The sequence below is a fragment of the Mizuhopecten yessoensis genome, unplaced genomic scaffold, assembly GCF_002113885.1.
Source record: "Mizuhopecten yessoensis strain PY_sf001 unplaced genomic scaffold, ASM211388v2 scaffold8841, whole genome shotgun sequence".
NCBI classification, from domain to species: Eukaryota; Metazoa; Mollusca; class Bivalvia; order Pectinida; family Pectinidae; genus Mizuhopecten; species Mizuhopecten yessoensis.
In genome coordinates this window covers 294,191-306,690 of record NW_018407749.1, presented here as the reverse complement: position 1 = coordinate 306,690, position 12,500 = coordinate 294,191, and positions in this window count along the sequence as shown.

The following is a 12,500-nucleotide window of genomic DNA, read 5'->3' as shown; positions in this document are numbered from 1 at the left end:
AAAAATCACATTTTGTCGATGGGTTTAAAGAATTTGGAAGAGATCTCGAGCAGAATACCGTTTAAAGTACTTGCACTTTTAAGAGATTTTATGATGCTATATGATATAAGCAAGTTACAAGAAATTTGGTTTGAGCACACAATCCGTGCTTGTCTGTATGCTGAACTGATATCTTTTATATTGCATTCCAGTTCAAAGAGTTTTGCGACATCATCATCCTTCATTCCTAAGATGGCTCTATCCACGCCTTGTTCTTGTTTACGCTAAAGCCTTTATTTCACAAATTATTTGGTACTGTTGAAGTGAGCTTATGCCATGGTGCGTCTTCAGCGTCAATATTTTACTTTAAACAGTTTCTTCTCAATAACCAAAAAGCCTAGGGTGATGATACTTGGCTAGAAGCAAACTGGGCTGAAGGGCTACCAAGTTTGTTCAAATGAATGACCTTGACCCACTTTCAAGGTCAGGGGTCAAATGTGTTAAAATCTTCAAATGACTTCTCAGTAACCAAAAGGCCCAGGGTACTGATATTGGGCCTGTAGCATGCTGGGATGAGGGCCTACCAAGTTTGTTCAAATGAATGACCTTGACCCACTTTCAAGGTCACATGGGTCAAATGTCATAAAATCCTCAAACAACTTCTCGATAACCAAAAGGCCCAGGGTACTGAAAATTTGGCCAGTAGCATGCTGGGATGAAGGGCTACCAAGTTTGTTCAAATGAATGACCTTGACCCACTTTCAAGCACACAGGGGTCTAATGTGTTGAAATCTTTAAACAACTTCTTCTCAATAACCAAAAGGCCCAGGGTACTGATATTGGGCCTTAGCATGCTGGGATTAAGGGCTACCAAGTTTGGTCAAATGAATGACCTCGACCCTCTTTCAAGCTCACAGGGGTCAAATGTCTTCAAATCTTCAAACGACTTCTTCTCAATAATGAAAAGGCCAATGGTGATGATATTTGGCCTGTAGAATGCTGGGATGAAGGACTACCAAGTTTGTTCAAATGAATGACCTTGATCCACTTTCAAGCTCACAATGGTCAATATAATTATGTTTAAATCTTTAAATGACTTGTTCTGTATAACCGTACTGATATTCTTTTCCAGAAGCATGCTGGGTGGGAAGACTTTTAATATGTTCTTATGAATCAAACACTGATATTCTGCCTGTAGCTGTATTTTAGTCCACTTTTAAGATTACAAGTGTGAGATTAATACCAGGGGAGTGATTCAGGCCCATGGGCCTCTTGTTACTGAATGTTATATTTTAGTAATTGTAGGTGGTTTCTTAAGTAGTCAAACAACAAGAAAATATTTATTAAACGAACGAACCGTCAAGGATGGAATTACGATGTGACCTGATACTCAAAATAGACTGGTTAAAACATTTTAGTAGACATTGACGGGCGAGCTGTATTGGTCGTTTGTTTGCTGTGTAACCCGCGGATACACGGAACTGTTAGCTGTCCTCTGTGGCAAAAGTTTATAGAAACATTGTCAATAAATCGAATCAAAAGAATGCTGACGCCAAGCTGTACAAACGAAACAAAAGTTCGTTTCATGTATAACGTTACCTATCTATGTGAATCATTTGTTGCATAATATTATTGATTGAAAAATCGATAATAGACGCGCTGTTGAGGATAGAAAAACTACAATATGTATGATAATGGGGAACATTTCCAAAGTGTATTTGATCCTGAATTACTGGGCCTTAGTAGAGATTTGCTCTACCCGATTCGTGACGTCAAAATGTTTGTTTACCGTGAAATCATTCATTTGCATTCTACTCGTGTATGATCGTGTGGAGGAGGTTTACACTTTTTAAATAAAGTTTTAAATAACATGTGTATGCAAAACAGAACGCCCGCTGTATATAGGTTCCTCGTTTATTGTGTCCGGATAGTTTTGAACAAGAGTAACCTCCCTTCCATCAGAAAGGAAACTGTTCTCTTATCGGTGAACCGCCAATGTGTTCAATGGCCTTTTAACTGCTATGGTCATATACAGATGTGCCAGTTCTGGTGGTGGAGGAAAACCGCAGTACCTGGAGAAACGAACATTCATGGTGCAATGTTGATCCAGTACTTAACCAAATTATATAAGATATCTTATAAAGAAAAGTATATAAGATATCTCATTTATTATATAAGATATCTCATAAAGTATCTTATATACTGTATGAGATATCTTATATAATAAATGCGATATCTTATATACTTTTCTTTATAAGATATCTTATATAATATATAAGATATCTTATATACTTTATGAGATATCTTATATAATAAATGAGATATCTTATATACTGTATAAGATAGTTTATATAATTTGGTTAAGTACTGGATCAACATTGCTCAATGAATAAATGACAACTTGGCTTGCCATAGTGGACAGTTCCTGGCGACCAGACGCTTTAACCACTCGACCACAATAATCACACTGTTGGTAAATGTCGAAGAGTTTTGTCGTGAGGTGACAATAATTGTCACACTGTTGGTAAATGTCATGAAGTATTGTCGTATTGTTACACCTCAAGTGAATTTCTAGCTATTTGATTGGTTGGGAGAAAATTAAACAAACATCTCTGTCACCCTCCGAAAATACATTGGATTTAAGGGGCGCGGGTGATATTGCCATGAGACAGTGAAAAATATCACATGCGCAAAAAATGTGCGTGCACCGCTTCGTTTTCCCACCGTGATGGTCACAAGAACGTTTGACGGGAACAGCCAATTTCTTGAAGCGCCGGTGCGATAGCGATTGTAAACAGCAGACTATCAACAAACAAGATGTCATTATCGAGGTTTGCTGCCGTTTCTGAGCTACAAAGACTTTTGGTGTAACAAAATAAATATGACATTCATTAGCAGGTGAAAGTGAATATTGTCATCCCGAGAAAACCATTTTCACCCGAGGCGAAGCCGAGGGTGACAATGGGTTTTTGAGGGTTGACAATATTCACTGTCACCTGCTAATGAATGTCATATTTATATAATGAGGTGACCATTATTGTCATACAGTTGGTAAATATCATGGATTATTGTCGTAATGAGGTGACCATTATTGTCATACTGTTGGTAAATATCATAGAGTTTTGTCGTAATGAGGTGACAATGATTGTCACACTGTTGGTAAATATCATAGAGTTTTGTCGTAATGAGGTGACAATGATTGTCGTCATACTGTTGGTAAATATCATGTTTTGTCGTGAGATGACAATAATTGTCACACTGTTAGCAAATGTCATAGAGTATTGTCGTAATGAGGTGACCGTTATTGTCATACTGTTGGTAAATGTCGTAGAGTTTGGTAATGAGGTGACTATTATTGTTATACTTCAGATAAATATTATGGCGTTTGGAAGTGAGTTGACCATTATGATGTATGTGAATATTTGAGGATTTTGTGTGAATGCAGTTTCGAAAATGACAAATGCATATCCTAAAATTCGGTTCATTTGAGGGAATGGCAAAAATTATTTTGATATGCTAATTTTGGGGTAAAGATATGATTCTCACATATATGGAATTATGTATAATTGTTGTTCACGAATGTACGACGGATACAATGAACACTAGACCAACTTCTGTACCATCACATGTTATGTCCCAAAAGATGCGAACGATATGGTCCTTCTGTGTCAAACCACTATAGAGATACATCTCACTATAGTTCAATGTTAAATAGACAAACCAGGAGCGGTTCACAGTTTATCCATAGAACCATGCCATAGTCACACTAGTTGAGACTCCAAAAAAAACCGTCCAGCTTGGTGACAAATTCAAAGGTAGGGAGAAAGCATTAAAAAAAAATCCCACCCATTTAGGATTTCCTACCTCAAAAACAAACTCCCCTGTGGATGAGACCTTGTGCGTTCCCTAAATCACTAGAAACTTTCTAGCGTTCAAATATGTAATATATATCCTTTTAAAACACACCAGTACTTTGCTTAGTGGGATTAAGACCGATTGAGCATGAAGTGGCCTCGAAGAACTTATCCTTGTTGGAAATATCATACAAGATCCTACAACTTAAGAATATCAAATAACATCTGGACAGTGAAAGACAACACTTAAGTTTCGTCCAATGGGAACATAAGTACAGCCTACCATCAGTGTGTCGGCTGATGGAAGAAACCTCCGCACTTAACAGTTCTACAGTGGTCAAGTACAACTTTATAGTAGTGTCACCGAGTTAACAGTTCTACAGTGGTCAAATACAACTTTATAGTAGTGTTACCAAGTTAACAGTTCTACAGTGGTCAAGTACAACTTTATAGCAGTGAGTTCTACAGTGGTCAAGTACAACTTTATAGTAGCGTCACCAAAAGTTAACAGTTCTACAGTGGTCAAGTACAACTCTATAGCAGTGTCACCAAGATAACAGTTCTACAGTGGTCAAGTACAACATTATAGTAGTGTCACCAAGTTAACAGTTCTACAGTGGTACAGTACAACTTTATAGTAGCGTCACCACGTTAACAGTTCTACAGTGGTCAAGTTCAACTTTATAATAGTGTCTGCGAGTTAACAGTTCTACAGTGGTCAAGTACAACTTTATTGCAGTGTCACCAAGATAACAGTTCTACAGTGATCAAGTACAACTCTATAGCAGTGTCACCAAGATAAAAGTTCTACAGTGGTCAAGTACAACTTTATAGTAGTGTCACCATGTTAACAGTTCTACAGTGGTCAAGTACAACTCTATAGCAGTGTCACCAAGTTTACAGTTCTACAGTGGTCAAGTACAACTTTATTGCAGTGTCACCAAGATAACAGTTCTACAGTGGTCAAGTTCAACTCTATAGCAGTGTCACCAAGATAACAGTTCTACAGCGGTCAAGTACAACTTTATAGTAGTGTCACCAAAAGTTAACAGTTCTACAGTGGTCAAGTACAACATTATAGTAGTGTCACCAAGTTAACAGTTCTACAGTGGTCGAGTACAACTTTATAGTAGCGTCACCAAGTTAACAGTTCTGCAGTGATCAAGTACAACTTTATAGTAGTGTCACCACGTTAACAGTTCTACAGTGGTCAAGTTCAACTTTATAGTAGTGTCTGCGAGTTAACAGTTCTACAGTGGTCAAGTACAACTCTATAGCAGTGTCACCAAGATAAAAGTTCTACAGTGGTCAAGTACAACTTTATAGCAGTGAGTTCTAAAGTGGTCAAGTACAACTTTATAGTAGCGTCACCAAAAGTTAACAGTTCTACAGTGGTCAAGTACAATTTTATAGCAGTGTCACCAAGACCACAGTTCTACAGTGGTCAAGTACAACTTTATTGCAGTGTCACCAAGATAACAGTTCTACAGTGGTCAAGTTCAACTCTATAGCAGTGTCACCAAGATAACAGTTCTACAGTGATCAAGTACAACTCTATAGCAGTGTCACCAAGTTAACAGTTCTACAGTGGTCAAGAAAAATTTTATAGCAGTGTCACCATGATAACAGTTCTACAGTGGTCAAGTACAACTTTATTGCAGTGTCACCAAGATAACAGTTCTACAGTGATCAAGTACAACTCTATAGCAGTGTCACCAAGATAACAGTTCTACAGTGATCAAGTACAACTCTATAGCAGTGTCACCAAGTTAACAGTTCTACAGTGGTACAGTACAACTTTATAGTAGCGTCACCACGTTAACAGTTCTACAGTGGTCAAGTACAACTTTATAGTAGCGTCACCAAGTTAACAGTTCTACAGTGATCAAGTACAACTTTATAGTAGTGTCACCAAGTTCATAGACGAGGCGTAATGCGACCAACCATACCGTCAAAACTGGAGTTTTGAAGCGTACAACCCGCATACAATTGTCCTGACTTAGTAACCTAATACGCAGACGTCATGACCTGTGGCGATACCTGGTGTTACCAGATTGCCGGAATCGTACTCAATAAGGCGCGAATAGTGTTCCGATGCATATGCCTTAAAATGCAATTCTGAGGTAAAATCATAAAAAATGTAGGTTAAGACAAATCAGTGAATTACACAATACATGAAAAAATATCCTGAACTTACGATTTTTTCAAAACTCTGGTCACCCTTTCCTATGGAACAACTTAAAGATAATTCGTGTAACTGGGTTTAGATCCCTGGATCCCTTGTAAGATACAAGAGAGCCAACTTCAACCGATTTCAGACAGACGCGCCATCACCACCATGACTCATGACAAAAATATCATTGCAGATAATTTCAAAAGCTCTTTCAACACATTTATAATGGATTGCATTTCCCTTTTAGAACCAAAACGATCTCAGGGCACTATGAGCTTGACAGGCAGCAGTAATGCTCCTACCTGTTTTTGTTGAGGAACGAACCTTTGTTTTGAACAACACAGTATGTTCAAGATAAGTAGCCTGAAAGCCAGGTGTAATTGTAGGCTAATAAACGTTTCAAGTGTCCCCATCACTTCTGAAACACCTGATAAGGAGTTTACTGCTGGGCGAAATCAATACAAGCTGAATCGTTTTAGTCAATTGGATAGTACATGTAATGGTTGACTCTGGATGGGCAGGACGTTTTGGCAAAGTGTTGTAGCTCCTTCTTAACACGCGAAATTCTAATACTGAACGATTTGACTCATGTTGTTGCTCAACCTAATTAAAAATTAATTTTCGCGTCGCTCCTGTTTACCGATAGGTTCCACGCGACATATCAGTTAGCGGGAATGATGCGGAGATCTAACTTACATTTGATTGGTTGTTGCCTTGATTGGCTAGATGCTCTTTTCTTTCATAAAACCACCGTCTTTGATTACTTTTTTTAGATTCAGTACGGATGGTACATGGTGGAAATACTTTTGTTTTGGTATCTCTTTCTGTTTTGTTAATGGGCACAGTCATTGTACTAATGTGACAGACAGACAGACAGACAGATTATTTATTTCCACTGGATAGAGACTTCAAAATAACACCAAACAATACAAATGATAATTACAGTTTCCGATTCAAAAATTGATCGGAATATTTAGTTTAAATCATATCAAGTCACATTCACTTGCAATTTAAAGTTCATGTCGGAGAGCAGCAGCTTAACTCCGTCCGCAACAACCAGTATCAAACTCTCCCACTCGTCCTCAGCCAATTGGATGCGCGCACTACTTCCCAATAGAAAATCCGTTTGGTAATTGTCCTCAAGAAATGAAAACTTAATATAATCTCTGACATTTACTTCTTTTACAACCTTATCAAGGAAAGCATCACGTGTCCGGTACAACACTGGACACTCAATAAGTAAATGTGAAACAATATCGATGGTAGTTTTCGCACACGATCTATATGTCACCTCTTCAATTTCATTTGTCACTGATAGTAACATAGATCCACTAATTTCCAGCTATATTGCGGAAACTTTGCACACAAACTCAGGATTGGAATAGGACCTATTGATACATGCATTCCTTTGTACCTTTTTAACTCGACTTTGGAAGAGAGATCATGTTTCCATTTATCATAATACCAATACGACACAACATTTTCAATAAGCCTTTTCCATGAGTTCTTTGGTTATAACACATAGTCTGTGATTTGCTCTGTAAAAAACATCTCGATTTGAAATTTCGTCATTACTTGATAAACATTCGGAATAAAACCCATTTTCCGTTTAAGCGTGTTTCCATATATAAAGCTACAAAGCCTTACGATGAATATTAGGTACCACACAAGTGACGTATCACCGTTTGCAAGTTTATTCCAAAAGTTAAGTTTTCTATTTTCAACTACACTCCATAGATCCATCAGACCCATACACTGCGAGGTAACTGCGGTGGACGATCTTTGCGGGAGACCAACGTCCGCCTGCCTTTTTTTACAAGAGTCAAGTATGCCTTCATCGTCTTTCAATTTGTAGGTAAAACTAATCCCCGCGTAGATGTGCTAGTAACCCATAAGAGTTCTTTCTCACCAAGATGAACAGTGCGATTGAATTTCAATCTGTGGCGATTTAGTGTAAACTGCATGGCGTTACTCTTTTGGGGGTTATAATTAAGCCGCCACTTGCATGAATATCTGTGCACAATGTCTAATTCCTTTTGAAGGTTGTCCATGGAAGCGCCAAAACCATGGTATCGTTCGCTAAAAGAACACCTGGAATATGTTCATTTCCCACTTTAAGTCCATGATTGTAATTGTCGAGTTCAGCTATTAGATAATTAATTACTATCAAAAAGCACCAAGCGGACAAAGTTCTTCCCTGACCGACCCCTTGCATCACTGGATACCTTTTGCTCAAAAGTTTATTGTAAAGCACTGATGCTTCAACGTTTCGAAAAGAGTCAAACAAAAGGCGCCAGAATGTCCCGTTAAAGCCAAGATTATACAATTTGTACATCATACCGGTTATCCATACACTATTAAAGGCCTTCTGGTTGTCCAAAAAAGCAGCGAATGCTTTTGAATCCCTTTCTAGGTAATGGCCGATGGATCCATCATGTCCACCAGCCTTCCCAGAATTCATTTCACGCAATGCAAGCTTCAATTCATTAAGCGTTACAGGTTCTTCACATATTGAGTCACAGTTATTTCAACTTTCTGTTTCTAGCTCGCATACGCGATCGGTTATATAGCTTTTGAAGGTTTTATCGAAGTGTTCTTTTTCGAGTGGGCTTGCCAGCCGGCTATAATGATATCTGCATGCGTCTCGCACCAGGTACGGATCGCGAACTATAGTACCATTAATGCGGAGTTCCGATGATCCGTTACCCGCCCTATTCCCACGCCTAGCCCTCACAGCTTTATAAAATGTACCCGTGTCTATTTCGGCATATCGACCAAGTTTACGAAGTTGCTCTTGCTCATATTCGGACCTAGCTCTGTCAAGCTCGTTTGTAAACAACCTCTTGACGTGTTTATATTTTGTATAGTACTCGAAAGAATGTCCCCTAGGACGACCTTCAGATACCGAAATTGACCTCGTATGCCTCATTTCCTTATGCGCTTTCACATTCCCACGGTTCCAATATGGTTTGAGATAGTGTTTGTATTCTTTATGCCGAAGTATAGAATCAGCCCCAGTTTTCATACATTTAACAAGGTTTTTGATACAACTATCAGCCTCACTCTCTATACCGTTACCGATGTCATATGAACGTAGGGAGGCTTCTGTGCCACTGTTGCCGCTTTCCAATTGACAGTACGTAATGGGGATTGTTGGCTATACAGTTCTGGAAATTCTGGAAACATGATCGGGCACATTGAGAAAATGGTCATTGCAATTGCGACAAAAATCGACTAAATCGATTTTCGAGCTGTTTAGTAATATATGATCAATCCTACTAGCGTTTAAACCATTACCGGAAACAAACGTGTATTCTAGACCTGTGGACCACGACTGAGTGTTAGCTGATATCAACTGCCTTTCCGACATCAATTCTTCCAAGAGTTTACCTCTGTAATTTGCTACATCGTGTTTCTTTTCGCCATACGTCTTTGAAATATGAGCATTAAAATCGCCCATTACGATAACGGTCCCTTCCTCAACAAGCCTATCGTAAACGTCAGACAGTGTATCGATGTTGTCGCGATAATCACGCAAACTCTGGTTAGAGGAGGGTAACAGGACGCCAATGATGAATAGCACAGTACCACTTGTCTGGATTCTGATGCTCATGACTCTGTCGTTACCTTCACTGTAAAGCGGCGTAACCCGCAGACGCGCGTTCCATATGATAGCGACGCCACCAAAACCGCGGTTCCATCTGTTATTTGGAGTGTCAGAAATCCGGCTATCGTGTCTTGCATATGACTTAAACTGTGTGTCTATGGAATCAAAAAACCTTACTTGTTCAGGCATTAACCAGTGTTCAACCACAACAGCCACGTCAACTTCCGCTAACGTCTCACACAGATACGGCGTGCCATACATGGCTCCCCTCATGTTCCATGTCTGTAATATCATCTGGGATGAACTAGACACTCATAACAACAAAACTTATAACACAGATATGTTGCATCTAGTCTCCATCACTATCGTCAAAGTTATTTGAATATCCGAAACCGTCATTTCTGTAACGCCCTTGCTTTACAGATCTGTCACCATTTTGATATACGTAATCGTATTCGAAATTATCATTGCCTTTCCCATTCCATCGCTTGGATTCGCGGTCGCGTTTTTCCCTGTTCGGCCCTCGAATCTTCTCGATCCCACCAATCTCGAACTAGCACACCGTCTGACCAGAGTGAACCATTGGTGACAAGAGGATAATGCTCCTCCACCACATTAACTCTCGCCGTGTATGTTGGATTCTCTCTGTCCCAATATTTTAATAACTTAACCCACGTGATTTTAACACCACGGTTCGCTGCATAAGATATGATAGACTGGATTATTTCGTTTGACGAACCGTCTGCCTTAATACTGGACATCAGTATACGTTTAGGTTTCGACTTTCTCTGTACATCCTGGAATACATATTTAGGTCTGCTGTCAGACTTGTCTGTGATTGTTTTTGTCTCATTTTGAAAAACAGTTTGTGATTTTGATTCATCCCGACTATGTCCGGTTTTTAGCTTCTCCGCGAAACTTCCATCTCAAGACGCTTTGTCCATTAGCTTGACAGGCAGCAGTAATGCTCCTACCTGTTTTTGTTGAGGAACGAACCTTTGTTTTGAACAACACAGTATGTTCAAGATAAGTAGTCTGAAAGCCAGGTGTAATTGTTTCAAGTGTCCCCATCACTTCTGAAACACCTGATAAGGAGTTTACTGCTGGGCGAAATCAATACAAGCCGAATTGTTTTAGTCAATGGGATAGTACATGTAATGGTTGACTCTGGATGGGCAGGACGTTTTGGCAAAGTGTTGTAGCTCCTGATTAACACGCGAAATTCTAATTCTGAACGATTTGACTCATGTTGTTGCTCAACCTAATTAAAATTAAAAACTTCGCATCGCTCCCGTTTACCGATAGGTTCCACGCGACATATCAGTTAACGGGGAATGATGCGGAGATCTAACTTACATTTGATTGGTTGTTGCCTTGGTTGGCTAGATGCTCTTTTCTTTCATAAAACCACCGTCTTTGATTTCTTTTTTTAGTTTCAGTATGGATGGTACATGGTGGAAATGCTTTTGTTTTGGTATCTCTTTCTGTTTCGATTTTACTCCTGGTGTTTACACTGAGCTGTAAGGGTGCCTCGCGATCGGTAGCTGTGATCGCTAACTCGCACAGTCATTGTACTACTGTGTGCAATCAAGCGTAAGCTTCAGACCACTCGCTCTCCCAGGAATTTCGGTTCGATCCCCAGCGGTGGCGGAAAAAAAAAGAGTGTTGTCTGATAGGGTAAGTTGTTATCCCTCCGATAGCACGGTGGTTTTCCCCGTGGGTTTTTCTCCACCAAGAAAACAACATCATTTTGTTCCCTTAGCGTCGTCGTAATAAAAACTCTACAGAGCTTATGTTTGTTGTTGACAATTGTACTCGAGGTAAATTATAGATTATAGTTTTTGTTATTAACGGTTCTATTCTGTATTCTCTCCAGTGTGTTGTCGAGGCTTGTTATTGGCTCATTACTGCTGTACGTAACATAAACAAATAATCACTGATGACGAAACTCGATCCACTACGGAAACCCTATTAAAACGCTTAGCCTAGCGTATTGAAAATCGGAAATCCGATGATGAGTCAAGATCAAGTTTGCTTTGGAGTGGTAGAAGGGAAGTGAGATCTTAATTCTACCATGACGTAAATTCATTCATATTACCAGTAAAGGATATCGCCATCATAATAACATGGCAAGCCAATTTGATATACAAGATCGATTTTTTTCAAAGATTAAAATTTATGTTGGCTTACCATATAATTACGCCTTATTTACAAAACGAAATCCTCAAATGTTTATTTCGTTTTCGCCTGTAATGACTTGCAGACAATTACAGGTTCCCATTCGGAAGCTTCCGCCGGCAGTAAAAAGCCTAGATGGTGTGTCACGTACCAATTTGCAATTCGATACTTCGATAGTGTGCAAAACATAAAAACCACGAAAGAGAGTGTAACGAGCCTCTGATCGATCGAGCAGGCATTCAAGAAATTCCACAGGTATATATCTACTCAATAAAACAGGTAACATTTACTAGCGACCGCTTACATCACAATATTATCAACTATGTGTTTCTATTGTGTAAACACATCAATATGGGTCACGGGTTGGGTTCCTGCACCACATGTGGTATACGATTCCTGTTTCCTGTCTAATAGTGGGAAGTCGGGTAACCAACATGTATATAGTGAAACTTCTGGTAGGAAACCCTGTTCACGCATTTACTGGTAAACGGAACGCATGTATTCTTCAATCATCTTATCAAAGCAAAACTCATTACGTTTCTAAAATCACATTTGTCGTCACGTTTGTGAAGTGACTAACATGGTCGAACAGTAGGTGCGTGTTGTGTGAACGATGTAATATTGATGGACAACAATGTATTTTATTATGTATGTTACCCAGTTTACACGAAACTGACGTGGGTATAGATAGAGCTAGCATGCGATGAAC